At 42.1% G+C, this 15,726-nt stretch overlaps 1 protein-coding gene across 1 annotated transcript in view; it reads right to left on the bottom strand.

The window, feature by feature from the left end:
* atrn (attractin) overlaps positions 1 to 15,726 on the bottom strand; it is a 323,662-nt gene that overhangs the window by 50,101 nt on the left and 257,835 nt on the right. The gene's annotated exons all lie outside the window — the stretch shown is intronic.

The raw sequence follows: 15,726 nt of genomic DNA on the forward strand, positions 1-15,726 counted from the left end.
ATCCTCGGGCTAAAATCAACAGGAAGTTGGCAATTCCCCCTTCAAGACAAAAACGTACTAAAAACAGTCAGTTTTGCTTCTTTGAGCTGTAATTTGACCCCCTTAACACGCTTCAAAACTCACCGAACTCAACGCACACATCAGGACTGGCAAAAATTGCGATCTAATAAAGAAACCTAACCCCAAATTTAAAAATTGCCCTCTACAGCAATTTTTGAATAAAACTGATAAAAAAACTGCTCCTCGGAAGAAAAAAATTACAAAACTGCCTGTAACTCCCACTGGGAAGGTCGGAGAGACATGAAACAAAAACCTCTCCGTAGGTCTCACTTAGACCTACATTTCATAAATTGACTACCCCCAGCAAAAATCAACAGGAAGTTTGCTATTCCCCCTTCAAAACAAATTTTTTGTAAAAACCAGTCACCTTCCTTCAAAAACGAACTCCTCTGAGCGCGTTTGTTGTTTCGCCTTCAAACTAACACAGGAGAGACATTGAACCCTTGCGATTACAACAACAGAAGCGCTTTTTAATTAACTGCTCCGGTTTTGATTTTATGACCCTTCAAAGACCCGCTGCGCTGATGCTGCTGCAATGCTGTTTTTTTAAGATGGCTGCTTAAAAGCAGGAAGCACCAGCGTGCCCACACAATGCAGACAAGGTAGGTACACTAGACAAAAGTCTTGGGACACTTCAGACTAAAAGTAGACAAAAGTATTGGGACACTTAGGACTAGCACCTGCCAAATACGCGGGCCCGAACAACGCTGCTTGCAGCTTTAATTACATCTGAAGGCGCTATATTACCTCAACAAAAGTGCTCTAGGTAGCTAGGAAGTGTTTCCAAAAAAAACCCACACCTAACCACCAACTCACATGTCTCTTTTGTCTTGTTTAACTTTCTAGTTGCCTCTGATTGCACGATCTAAGAAATGGAATTGTTCAACTGGCCTCTCAACAAAATTGACAAGATCTCGAATTCAGGGTAACCTGGACCTGTCCTGCCCGAACGGTTGTTGCTGGACACACGACGGACTCTTGGGAGGAGAGAAGTGTCACGTTCCTGGCGACCCTTTCGGACAAGGACGGTGACGATATCTAACTATTCGGAATCATGATAAAAAGACAGAGTAAGCGTTGTACTGTTGGAAGATGATAGCAGCCATTCAAGGTACCCCAAGGCTGCCACAAAGGATTGGAGGATGAGGGCAGAACTGTGGACACTCATACTTTATAACATTGGACCATCTGCTGTGCAGGACGAATTTGAGGACCAGAAATAGACAATTACGGATGGAAATGTTTAATTTGCTTTTGCTGGCTCAAACACAACCATTCTAATCTTGACTGTTTTTCCTGGCTGCAATGTGGCAAGGTTGTTGTTTCAGGATTCCCCCCCGAGGACAGTGCAGTGAAGATGAAACAAAGTCCTTCTCTGTCAACAACACATGGAAAGATCAAATCCATTCCTTTGCCACCGCTTGTGGAGCGACCCCAGGCCTACAGACTTAACACACACACCGTGGACCATGGTTACATATGCACACATAGCCCTACCCCAACCCCACGCCTTTGCCACCGCTTCACCCCATGTGGTATGAAGAACAACGAAGCACCGTCGTAGTGGCTGGCAGCTTCGGACCGGATGCCGGTCCGGATTCCTCCTGTTGCAAGTCTTGTGGTTTCTGTGTAAAATGTTTTTGTGCTTATCGGCATTCAAGTTTTTTCCTCAGTCCCAGTCTGTGCCACCCTCTCCCCATAGGAGCCAAGTCTGAGACCTTTTTTTACTCATCTTCCCCCAGCGTCTACCTTTTTCTTCACCTTTTACAGAGCGCCGTAGTTGCCATCTGACACAGTCTCTTTCTCTACCTGTACAATGTTTGTCTAATCTTGAACGGGTTTGTGGGGAAAAATGTATTTTGTTGTACACGTGTAATGACAATAAAGAGCATACCATACCATACCAATGCCAACCGCAACGCTATCCCCAAACCCCAGTCCTAACACCTAAAATTAATCCCAACCCGTACCACAACCCATGACTCTAATCCTAACCCCAAATCCACAAACCTAATGTCAGAGGCTAACATCAACACCAACCTCAAAACCCCGACTCTAGGCCAAATTTTACCCCATGACATTCTACTGGTGACGGCCTCAAAGCTAAAATCAAGTTAAGAATAGATCATCCTCTTTGGCACTACCATGCCCTGTGGAAGATCTGACTTGTTCAATGACAATAAGGAGCCTACCATACCAATCCCAACCGCAGCCCTAGCTCCAAACCCCAGTCCTAACACCTACAATTAATCCCAACACCCTGACTCTAATCCTAATCCAAAATTCACAACCCTAACGTCAAATCTCAACATCAACCTCAAACCCTCAACCCTAAACCAAATGATACCCCATGACATTCTACTGGTGACAGCCTCAAAACTAAAATCCAAGCTAAGACTAGATCATCCCCTTTGGAACTTGCATGCCCTTTGGAAGACCTGACAGCAGAGGACCGTCAAGTTTGGAATTAAAAGCACACAGGCTTGGTCATGATGTGATACATCTGAACAAAGTCTTATGAGTCATCGCTAGAGGATTGAATCTCAAACAAAGACGGGAGACGAGTTTGACAGGCGACGTGATGGAGGATGGGGGGCCGCGAGGGGTCACCCACACAGCAGCAATGGTGTTAGGATCGTGGATTACAAGTGGCAAGACACAGGAAACCATCCCTAACTGTAATTATACCCAACATCTCAGTGGAATTACGATTAGCGGGATTAAGATGCATCATGGGAGCCGTGAGAGACAAAAAAGACACGTGTTCACACACGCTAACACATAAAAAGGCACTGACACAGCAGAAGAGGAACATCTGTTAGCCCATTGGAGAGTCTAAACAAGAAGTTGATAGAAAATAATGTCAGAAAATGGAAGTCCTCCAGTCCATGGTGTGGATTTGGAACTTTTAAGTGGCTGAGCGAGAGGAAGTTTACTTCTTCTCCAGCTGTATATTTCTTTAAATTCATGTTTAACCACCCAGAAAAGACCAGCGGCAAAAAGCCAGACAGTTTGGGTCAAAGCAGGACAAGTGGTGCTTTGTCCCAAATAAGGTTTCAATCTTAATCACAGAACTTGAAGTCATGTTCAGGACGTCATGCTGATCCTTACTTTGTGGCCTTGACCCAAAAACATTCAAAGTTTGTATCAGTGAGTGGCCTACAGCAAAGGGAGAACACTATTGATTTTGGATTATATCCAAAGCAGGGTGCTTGAGATAGTTGAAGTCACATCAAAAACTTTCCACACGCCACAATTTTCAGCCAATTTTCTTCCAATCTTCAGGGATGATGGAACAGAAAGGTGTCAGAAGATGATCATGAATGCTGATCCTTTTCTGGAAATTCCTTTTCCTTAGAACAATACTATAGAAACTACTTTTATAGCACTATAGTATTCACTGAAAATACTATATATATATACTTACTATATATATATATACTTCGATCATAATATTTTATTAGAGCGTATCAAAACACGTATTGGTATGTCAGACTTAGCCTTGTCGTGGTTTAACTCTTATCTTACTGACAGGATGCAATGCGTCTCCCATAATAATGTGACCTCTGACTATGTTAAGGTAACGTGCGGAGTTCCTCAGGGTTCGGTTCTTGGCCCTGCACTCTTTAGTATTTACATGCTGCCGCTAGGTGACATCATACGCAAATACGGTGTTAGCTTTCATTGCTATGCTGATGACACCCAACTCTACATGCCCCTAAAGCTGACCAACACGCCGGATTGTAGTCAGCTGGAGGCGTGTCTTAATGAAATTAAACATTGGATGTCCGCTAACTTCTTGCAACTCAACGCCAAGAAAACGGAAATGCTGATTATCGGTCCTGCTAAACACCGACATTTATTTAATAATACCACCTTAACATTTGACAACCAAACAATTACACAAGGCGAATCAGTAAAGAATCTGGGTATTATCTTCGACCCAACTCTCTCGTTTGAATCACACATTAAGAGTGTTACTAAAACGGCCTTCTTTCATCTCCGTAATATCGCTAAAATTCGTTCTATTTTATCCACTAGCGACGCTGAGATCATTATTCATGCGTTCGTTACGTCTCGTCTCGACTACTGTAACGTATTATTTTCGGGTCTCCCTATGTCTAGCATTAAAAAATTACAGTTGGTACAAAATGCGGCTGCTAGACTTTTGACAAGAACAAGAAAGTTTGATCATATTACGCCTATACTGGCTCACCTGCACTGGCTTCCTGTGCACTTAAGAAGTGACTTTAAGGTTTTACTACTTACGTATAAAATACTACACGGTCTAGCTCCGTCCTATCTTGTCGATTGTATTGTACCATATGTCCCGGCAAGAAATCTGCGTTCAAAGAACTCCGGCTTATTAGTGATTCCCAGAGCCCAAAAAAAATCTGCGGGCTATAGAGCGTTTTCTATTCGGGCTCCAGTACTATGGAATGCCCTCCCGGTAACAATTAGGGATGCTACCTCAGTAGAAGCATTTAAGTCCCATCTTAAAACTCATTTGTATACTCTAGCCTTTAAATAGCCCCCCTGTTGGACCAGTTGATCTGCCGTTTCTTTTCTTTTCTCCTCTGCTCCCCTTTTCCTTGAGGGGGGGGGGGGGCACAGGTCCGGTGGCCATGGATGAAGTGCTGGCTGTCCAGAGTCGGGACCCGGGGTGGACCGCTCGCCTGTGCATCGGCTGGGAACATCTCTACGCTGCTGACCCGTCTCCGCTCGGGATGGTGTCCTGCTGGCCCCACTATGGACTGGACTCTTACTATTATGTTGGATCCACTATGGACTGGACTCTCACAATATTATGTCAGACCCACTCGACATCCATTGCTTTCGGTCTCCCCTAGAGGGGGGGGGGGTTACCCACATATGCGGTCCTCTCCAAGGTTTCTCATAGTCATTCACATCGACGTCCCACTGGGGTGAGTTTTTCCTTGCCCGTATGTGGGCTTTGTACCGAGGATGTCGTTGTGGCTTGTGCAGCCCTTTGAGACACTTGTGATTTAGGGCTATATAAATAAAGATTGATTGATTGATTGATTGACTGAAAATAAATGTTTTGTCTGAATCAGGGGTGTCAAACCTACGCCCCGAGCGCCGGATCAGGCTTGCAAACAGGTTTATTCCACGAGATGAGTTTGCGAAGTATGGAACTGAGCTGCAATTTTTCATGAAAGAAACTGCTGTTCCAAATAAATCCACCGGATGTCGCAATAGCAATTCTGCTAGGCAAGCACACGGTTTATAACGCGGCCAAGTAAGAGGTAGACAGTGGTTGCGGCTCGAACCCATAGACAAAAACGAAACGTAAAACCTGGTGCATTACGTCCTCTGATTCGAATACGTCATGCTTTGGCACCCTTGTTGCCCCAAAATGTCCAAAAAAATAGAGTGGACGTATAACTCAATCCTCTTGAAAAGGGTCCGTCCGTTTTTCGTTTGAAGTAGAAAAATAATGCAACATGAAAATCAACTTTGTTTTTTGGTTTGATAATGAAAAACAAAAACGGTTGCCTTCTATTTTTTTTTTAATGTCCAGAGAAAGTGACACATGTATTGGTTCTCTAATGAGCAGGCAAACATGGCTCTTCTGTTGTTGTTGTTGTTGTTGTTCCAGGTCACTCATCGATGACACGGAAAAGAGACAATTCATATGTGCAATCTACCATATCTACAAACATTGAACGCGGAATAGAGAAAATAGATTTCCACTGTTTTAATTAGTATTTTCAAACACATTACAAAATTGGGATAATGGATAACGATCCATTTTCAGTTTTTTATTCCCAAAACAAAAAAACGGGAAACATTTATTTTTATGTTAAATTATTTTCTATCCCAAACCAAAAAAGATACATGGACCGTATTTGATACCTACAAGGGTTTTTGTTATTTATTATCTATTTAGTATTTTGTTCAATCCAAGATAGGGTGTGACTTAAAGTTTAATGGTTTTGTAAAAACACAGACAAGTTTATTGTGTCATTTGTTGTGTTTTTGAAACTGCACCAATCTTTTCCTCAGAATTCTCAACTAACTCAAAGTGTTTTGCATAGAGGATTATTTGTGATACCTACATTTTCAGAATGTGCTTGCTCTATTTTTGGCCAAAGTAAAACAATCTGAAGTTGTCTTTATGTTTAAGTTATCGTGCCATGATTCTACCAGTCCGGCCCACATGGAAATAGATTTTCCTCCACACGGCCCCTAAGCTAAAAAGAGTTTGACACCCCCTGACAACATGGAACTGTCTTGCCTACAGTCAAACATGGTGGTTGTAGAACACTGACCGGGGCCCCACGAGTGCGCTGGCCATGGAGGGAAACATTAATTCTAACATATACAGTGACGGTCTAAAGCAGGGGTGTCCAAACTGCGGCCCGCCAGCCTCTTCAATTTGGCCCAGGAGACATCATCATTTCAACAAAGCTTTTTCACTTTGACTTGTGGACAAAGTGAGTAAATCAGATCAATTACCCTTAAAAGTACAAAAGCACAGCATTAACTTACATGACACAATCCAAACAACATTACCTAGTCATGGTACAAAAAAACTTATTGAGTGTACTGAGGCATAACAGCATGCAGCACTGTCTTCATGATAGAATGCAAAAGCGACAAAATGAGACACTTTGATCTTTTGTTTGTCTTGCCTACAGCGAAGCGCCGAAGTAGAAGCATTTAAGTCCCATCTTAAAACTCATTTGTATACTCTAGCCTTTAAATAGCCCCCCTGTTAGACCAGTTGATCTGCCGTTTCTTTTCTTTTCTCCTCTGCTCCCCTTTTCCTTGAGGGGGGGGGGGGGGCACAGGTCCGGTGGCCATGGATGAAGTGCTGGCTGTCCAGAGTCGGGACCCGGGGTGGACCGCTCGCCTGTGCATCGGCTGGGAACATCTCTGCGCTGCTGACCCGTCTCCGCTCGGGATGGTGTCCTGCTGGCCCCACTATGGACTGGACTCTTACTATTATGTTGGATCCACTATGGACTGGACTCTCACAATATTATGTCAGACCCACTCGACATCCATTGCTTTCGGTCTCCCCTAGAGGGGGGGGGTTACCCACATATGCGGTCCTCTCCAAGGTTTCTCATAGTCATTCACATCGACGTCCCACTGGGGTGAGTTTTTCCTTGCCCGTATGTGGGCTTTGTACCGAGGATGTCGTTGTGGCTTGTGCAGCCCTTTGAGACACTTGTGATTTAGGGCTATATAAATAAAGATTGATTGATTGATTGATTGATTGATTGATTGGTAGAGTTGCTGCCTCTTCTCAAGCAAAACGATTGTACTTTATTCACGATCTCTCATCACGACGACCAGACTGAGCCCAAGTGAGTAGCAGGATCATTTCGGCTCGTCGAGCGACACAGTTCAGGGATGCACGAGTGCTGCTGGTACTGGGGAGCTGCGATTCATCCAATTGCAACATACACTGTGACATGGTCAACAGAGCACGATCATATCCCTTCTTTTTCTCGAGTTTAACCAACGTGTAGGGACGTCAAAGTAATGGACACAATTAACTTTACTCACTTGTTGCAGTTTTTTAAACAATAATTGACTAATTTTTAGTGGATAGTAAATACATACTGCTATAACAAACTCTGTACTGACTACTCTAAAGTTCACCCAGGTTGACTTTCTACACCAGTGTTTCTGGACGCAGGACATACAGGTAAAAGCCAGTAAATTAGAATATTTTGAAAAACTTGATTAATTTCAGTAATTGCATTCAAAAGGTGTAACTTGTACATTATATGTATTCATTGCACACAGACTGATGCATTCAAATGTTTATTTCATTTAATTTTGATGATTTGAAGTGGCAACAAATGAAAATCCAAAATTCCGTGTGTCACAAAATTAGAATATTACTTAAGGCTAATACAAAAAAGGGATTTTTAGAAATGTTGGCCAACTGAAAAGTATGAAAATGACAAATATGAGCATGTTCAATACTCAATACTTGGTTGGAGCTCCTTTTGCCTCAATTACTGCGTTAATGCGGCGTGGCATGGAGTCGATGAGTTTCTGGCACTGCTCAGGTGTTATGAGAGCCCAGGTTGCTCTGATAGTGGCCTTCAACTCTTCTGCGTTTTTGGGTCTGGCATTCTGCATCTTCCTTTTCACAATACCCCACAGATTTTCTATGGGGCTAAGGTCAGGGGAGTTGGCGGGCCAATTTAGAACAGAAATACCATGGTCCGTAAACCAGGCACGGGTAGATTTTGCGCTGTGTGCAGGCGCCAAGTCCTGTTGGAACTTGAAATCTCCATCTCCATAGAGCAGGTCAGCAGCAGGAAGCATGAAGTGCTCTAAAACTTGCTGGTAGACGGCTGCGTTGACCCTGGATCTCAGGAAACAGAGTGGACCGACACCAGCAGATGACATGGCACCCCAAACCATCACTGATGGTGGAAACTTTACACTAGACTTCAGGCAACGTGGATCCTGTGCCTCTCCTGTCTTCCTCCAGACTCTGGGACCTCGATTTCCAAAGGAAATGCAAAATTTGCATGGTTGGGTGATGGTTTGGGGTGCCATGTCATCTGCTGGTGTCGGTCCACTCTGTTTCCTGAGATCCAGGGTCAACGCAGCCGTCTACCAGCAAGTTTTAGAGCACTTCATGCTTCCTGCTGCTGACCTGCTCTATGGAGATGGAGATTTCAAGTTCCAACAGGACTTGGCGCCTGCACACAGCGCAAAATCTACCCGTGCCTGGTTTACGGACCATGGTATTTCTGTTCTAAATTGGCCCGCCAACTCCCCTGACCTTAGCCCCATAGAAAATCTGTGGGGTATTGTGAAAAGGAAGATGCAGAATGCCAGACCCAAAAACGCAGAAGAGTTGAAGGCCACTATCAGAGCAACCTGGGCTCTCATAACACCTGAGCAGTGCCAGAAACTCATCGACTCCATGCCGCGCCGCTTTAACGCAGTAATTGAGGCAAAAGGAGCTCCAACCAAGTATTGAGTATTGAACATGCTCATATTTTTCATTTTCATACTTTTCAGTTGGCCAACATTTCTAAAAATCCCTTTTTTGTATTAGCCTTAAGTAATATTCTAATTTTGTGACACACGGAATTTTGGATTTTCATTTGTTGCCACTTCAAATCATCAAAATTAAATGAAATAAACATTTGAATGCATCAGTCTGTGTGCAATGAATAAATATAACGTACAAGTTACACCTTTTGAATGCAATTACTGAAATAAATCAAGTTTTTCAAAATATTCTAATTTACTGGCTTTTACCTGTACTTAGCATGTTTGCTCCTAAAGCCAACACAAATCTTGGACAAAAGGCTTTTAGACTTGCTGCTCCATGGTCTTTGAATAATTTACAAAAGGATCGGAGATTACCTGAGCTGATCACTTTGGTGGAATTCTAGGCCATTTTAAAGGATCGAGAAACTCTTTCTAATCTATTTTTACTGAAACATTTTATACATTATTTTGACCCATCACATTTTTATGTGAATACTTGATATACAAGTCATTATTTGTTTTAATTGTGGTGTTTTTGTTGTTCTTATATGTATTTCAGTAACTTTGTGTTGCTGCCCTCTTGGAAAAGAGATCATCTCAAAGGGTTTTTAAATAAAGGACATGGATTGATTGTTGGGCCTCGATTGCACCCGAGAGGACCGCCAAAAAAATCAGTTTCTTAGCTGTGGTCCATATGGGCCTAATACACTTTCCCACCACCTGTGGCAGTAATGACAATATCAAACAAACAAACAGAAGAAGTCTGGAGCTAAAGTCATAGAGAAGTCTTAAGCGCAAAAAATGACACATTTTATTCAATCAATCAAAGTTTATTTATATAGCCCTAAATCACAAGTGTGGCTCGGCTCAGTTCCCACAGAGTCCCTTGTTGGGTTAGTGATGCTACTGTACTGAAAAAATATTTAGGATCGTTTTTATTGAGGCGGATGAGATTGGAGTAGTAATTAGTATTAGCTAATATAAGTTATTAAACTATCACTCCATGCTTGATGGAAAACTTCAAGTTTAGTTGCACGCTATTTGCGTTACAGCTTTCTACATGATAGTTGAAGAGCTCTGGTTTCTCCTGTAAACCATGGGGTATGCCTTTTAGGGGCCTTTTTTTTTTTTTTTTAGCTTAAGCGGCACTATACTATCAATGGTGTTGCACAGGGCATTCTTAAAGTTGTTAGTGAGGTTATCGATAGAGCCCACATAATTTGGGAATGGCGCCATTACCGAAGGCAGTAGGCCAGCAAGAGTCATCATAGTTGTGACAGCATTAATGTTGCGGTTGCTAAAGCAGTGGTTATTAGTAGCTTGTTGACAATGAGTCAAAACTTCAAATTTATAAAGTAATGATCGGACATTACTTTAGTGTACAGGAGTACCATAACTTTGGAAGTGGTGACACCCCGGACAAGGACTAGATCTATCGTCTTACCGTTGCGATGCGTGGGTTCATTTACTATTTGTGTAAGACCACATCTATCAATTATAGTCTGGAGCGCCAGGCACGGAGTGTGTGATGGGGTATTCATATGAAGATTAAAATCCCCCATTATAATTATATTATGTGCGTGCATCACCTGATCCGCGACTAGGGATGATGATCGAAACCGGTTCTCCCGGTTGTTCGATAAGAAGAGAACCGATTCCATGGACTCGAATCCCGTTTTGAGAACTGGTTCCCGTTATCGAGGCCACTATAGTAAAGAAAAAGAGTTGGTTCTTTATTCGAATCCCTGGGAACGTATGCCCGTCCCACAGGAAATGCCCTGTGACACATCTCAGGAAATGGCGTAGCTCAGTCATTAGGCGGCAGATACAGAAGCAGCAACAAGGTTTATTATATATATCATTTTTTGTATTCCATTTTAGTTACTTTGAATTTACAACCCCCTGGCGCTATTTTGTACTGTTTTTGTACTGTTCTGTACTGTTTTTGTTTCTCGTCTGTTTGTAATTGAAATTTATAAATAAAGAATTTAATACGACGAGGTAACGGCTATCTGCAATTATTGCCAGGCTTCGAGTCATAGTTGTGACGGAATTAATGTTGCGGCTGCTAAAGCAGTGGTTATTAGTAGCTTGTTGACAATGAGTCAAAACTTCAAATTTATAAAGTAATGATCGGACATTACTTTAGTGTACAGGAGTACCATAACTTTGGAAGTGGTGACACCCCGGACAAGGACTAGATCTATCGTCTTACCGTTGCGATGCGTGGGTTCATTTACTATTTGTGTAAGACCACATCTATCAATTATAGTCTGGAGCGCCAGGCACGGAGTGTGTGATGGGGTATTCATATGAAGATTAAAATCCCCCATTATAATTATATTATGTGCGTGCATCACCTGATCCGCGACTAGGGATGATGATCGAAACCGGTTCTCCCGGTTGTTCGATAAGAAGAGAACCGATTCCATGGACTCGAATCCCGTTTTGAGAACTGGTTCCCGTTATCGAGGCCACTATAGTAAAGAAAAAGAGTTGGTTCTTTATTCGAATCCCTGGGAACGTATGCCCGTCCCACAGGAAATGCCCTGTGACACATCTCAGGAAATGACGTAGCTCAGTCATTAGGCGGCAGATACAGAAGCAGCAACAAGGTTTATTGTATATATAATTTTTTGTATTCCATTTTAGTTACTTTGAATTTACAACCCCCTGGCACTATTTTGTACTGTTTTTGTACTGTTCTGTACTGTTTTTGTTTCTCGTCTGTTTGTAATTGAAATTTATAAATAAAGAATTTAATACGACGAGGTAACGGCTATCTGCAATTATTGCCAGGCTTCGAGTCATAGTTGTGACAGAATTAATGTTGCGGCTGCTAAAGCAGTGGTTATTAGTAACTTGTTGACAATGAGTCAAAACTTCAAATTTATAAAGTAATGATCGGACATTACTTTAGTGTACAGGAGTACCATAACTTTGGAAGTGGTGACACCCCGGACAAGGACTAGATCTATCGTCTTACCGTTGCGATGCGTGGGTTCATTTACTATTTGTGTAAGACCACATCTATCAATTATAGTCTGGAGCGCCAGGCACGGAGTGTGTGATGGGGTATTCATATGAAGATTAAAATCCCCCATTATAATTATATTATGTGCGTTCATCACCTGATCCGCGACTAGGGATGATGATCGAAACCGGTTCTCCCGGTTGTTCGATAAGAAGAGAACCGATTCCATGGACTCGAATCCCGTTTTGAGAACTGGTTCCCGTTATCGAGGCCACTATAGTAAAGAAAAAGAGTTGGTTCTTTATTCGAATCCCTGGGAACGTATCCCGTCCCACAGGAAATGCCCTGTGACACATCTCAGGAAATGACGTAGCTCAGTCATTAGGCGGCAGATACAGAAGCAGCAACAAGGTTTATTATATATATCATTTTTTGTATTCCATTTTAGTTACTTTGAATTTACAACCCCCTGGCGCTATTTTGTACTGTTTTTGTACTGTTCTGTACTGTTTTTGTTTCTCGTCTGTTTGTAATTGAAATTTATAAATAAAGAATTTAATACGACGAGGTAACGGCTATCTGCAATTATTGCCAGGCTTCGAGTCATAGTTGTGACGGAATTAATGTTGCGGCTGCTAAAGCAGTGGTTATTAGTAGCTTGTTGACAATGAGTCAAAACTTCAAATTTATAAAGTAATGATCGGACATTACTTTAGTGTACAGGAGTACCATAACTTTGGAAGTGGTGACACCCCGGACAAGGACTAGATCTATCGTCTTACCGTTGCGATGCGTGGGTTCATTTACTATTTGTGTAAGACCACATCTATCAATTATAGTCTGGAGCGCCAGGCACGGAGTGTGTGATGGGGTATTCATATGAAGATTAAAATCCCCCATTATAATTATATTATGTGCGTGCATCACCTGATCCGCGACTAGGGATGATGATCGAAACCGGTTCTCCCGGTTGTTCGATAAGAAGAGAACCGATTCCATGGACTCGAATCCCGTTTTGAGAACTGGTTCCCGTTATCGAGGCCACTATAGTAAAGAAAAAGAGTTGGTTCTTTATTCGAATCCCTGGGAACGTATGCCCGTCCCACAGGAAATGCCCTGTGACACATCTCAGGAAATGACGTAGCTCAGTCATCAGGCGGCAGATACAGAAGCAGCAACAAGGTTTATTATATATATAATTTTTTGTATTCCATTTTAGTTACTTTGAATTTACAACCCCCCTGGCGCTATTTTGTACTGTTTTTGTACTGTTCTGTACTGTTTTTGTTTCTCGTCTGTTTGTAATTGAAATTTATAAATAAAGGTTAAAAAAAAAAAAAAAAGCAGCAACAACAATGCCGGAAGAAACGCCTCAAGGCATGGCTTTATTTTACAAAAAAATACGACGAGGTAACGGCTATCTGCAATTATTGCCAGGCTTCGCTCTCATGTAAGGGGGGGGAAGCACAACAAGCATGTTGAAACATGTTCAGGCTGTACATAACCTGAAGGTTAGAGAAAGGTGTCGTGGAGAAGCAGCAACAGAGATGACGAAGCACGCTCCTCTTCCTCTGCTTCAAACCTGCAGCGCCAATTCCAGTGATAGTGCTGGTGAGTAACTAACGTTAATTGTTGCCGGTTCATTTCCATGTCTGCTCACTCGTAGCCTTTAGGCTAAAATAACGTTACCTCTTATGTCAACCAGGACTGCAATAATGTTAGCTAGACTAACGTTACCTAAGCATAGTCAATGGCTAACGTTAACGTTAGCCTCTTTGTATGTGTCTGATAACGTTAACGGTATCTTATAGCCTACACCACTACAGAGTTTGCAGGTCTGTCTAATAAACTAGTGCTTTTCTTTCTTTCTTTAGTTTATTTCGTACATGAACACACTTACCGCATAAGTTAAAGTTAAAGTACCAATGATTGTCACACACGCACAGGTGTGGTGAAATTTGTCCTCTGCATTTGACCCATCACCCTTGTTCACCCCCTGGGAGGTGAGGGGAGCAGTGGGCAGCAGCGGTGCTGCGCCCGGGAATCATTTTTGGCGATTTAACCCCCAATTCCAACCCTTGATGCTGAGTGCCAAGCAGGGAGGCAACAGGTCCCATTTTTGAACTAACAACCTACCGATCTCAGGGTGGACACCCTAACCACTAGGCCACTGAGTACACATCACAGTTTCATATCATGTCCGAAAAGGAGTAGGAAGAAGTAAAGCTTATTTAATCCTACCCCTTTCCCACTTCATAGCGTTTACAAATAAATACATCCTTTACTGACCTTTTTATAATAAAATAACATCTGTGAATTAGTATATACAGTACAACAGTTTTGTAATATGTAATTAATTAATTCAGTCATTATTAATATACTGAGATGAATAATATCTTATTTTCAATAAGGTTGAAAGTATTTCTCATAATTCTTCTTTGTACTTTGTAAGCACTATGAATTTGAACAACCTCTTAAAGTGGATCATATCAGTACAATGTTTAACTTCATTACTTAATCCATTCCATCATTTAATTCCACATACTAAATGCTAAAGACTTAATAACAGACACCCTAGTCTTCACATTCAGCTAATTTCCCCCCCTAATTCTATGCTGTGTGTGTCCCTCATTTTCCCCCCAGGACAAGAACGTGCAGTCATTCCTGGAGGAGGCCACACTGATTGACCCCAGAAGAATGTTCCAATAGCAGCAGAAGTGCACTTTTTGGAGAGCTGTATTAATTTCAGTTTTGTGCCCAAGGGACTGATTTATTTAACACTACAGGACTTTCTCAGAAAATTAGAATATTGTGATAAAGTTCTTCATTTTCTGTAATGCAATTAAAAAAACAAAAATGTCATACATTCTGGATTCATTACACATCAACTGAAATATTGCAAGCCTTTTATTATTTTAATATTGCTGATTATGGCATACTGCTTAAGAAAACTCAAAAATCCTATCTCAAAAAATTAGAATATTTTTTCAGACCAAGTAAAAAAAAAAGATTTATAACAGCAAAACAAAATCAAACATTTGAAAGTGTCAATTAATGCACTCAGTACTTGGTTGGAAATCCTTTTGCACGGATTACTGCATCAATGCGGCGTGGCATGGAGGCAATCAGCCTGTGGCATTGCTGAGGTGTTATGGATGCCCAGGATGCTTCTATAGCGGCCTTTAGCTCATTTGCATTATTGGGTCTGGTGTCTTTCAGCTTCTTCTTCACAATACCCCACAAATTCTCTATGGGGTTCAGGTCAGGGGAGTTGGCAGGCCAATCGAGGACAGTAATGCCATGGTCAGTACACCAGTTACTGGTGGTTTTGGCACTGTGGGCAGGTGCCAGATCATGCTGGAAAATGAAATCATCATCTCCACAGAGCTTTTCAACAGATGGAAGCATGTAGTGCTGTAAAATCTCTAGAAGTGTCTGACTTGGGCTATGGAAAAGAAGCACTGGACAGTTGCAGAGTGGTCCAGAGTCCTGTTTTCAGACGAAAGCAAGTTTTGTATTTAATTTGGAAGTCAAGGCGCTAGAGTCTGGAGGAAGGCTGGAGAGAATCCAAGTTGCTTGAAATCCAGTGTGAAGTTCCCAGTCAGCAATGGTTTGGGGAGCCATATCAGCTGCTGGTGTTGGTCCACTGTGTTTCATCAGAGTCAATGCAGCTGTGTACCAAGAGATTTTAGAGC

The sequence above is a fragment of the Nerophis lumbriciformis genome, linkage group LG29 (genome assembly GCF_033978685.3).
Source record: "Nerophis lumbriciformis linkage group LG29, RoL_Nlum_v2.1, whole genome shotgun sequence".
NCBI classification, from domain to species: domain Eukaryota; kingdom Metazoa; phylum Chordata; class Actinopteri; order Syngnathiformes; family Syngnathidae; genus Nerophis; species Nerophis lumbriciformis.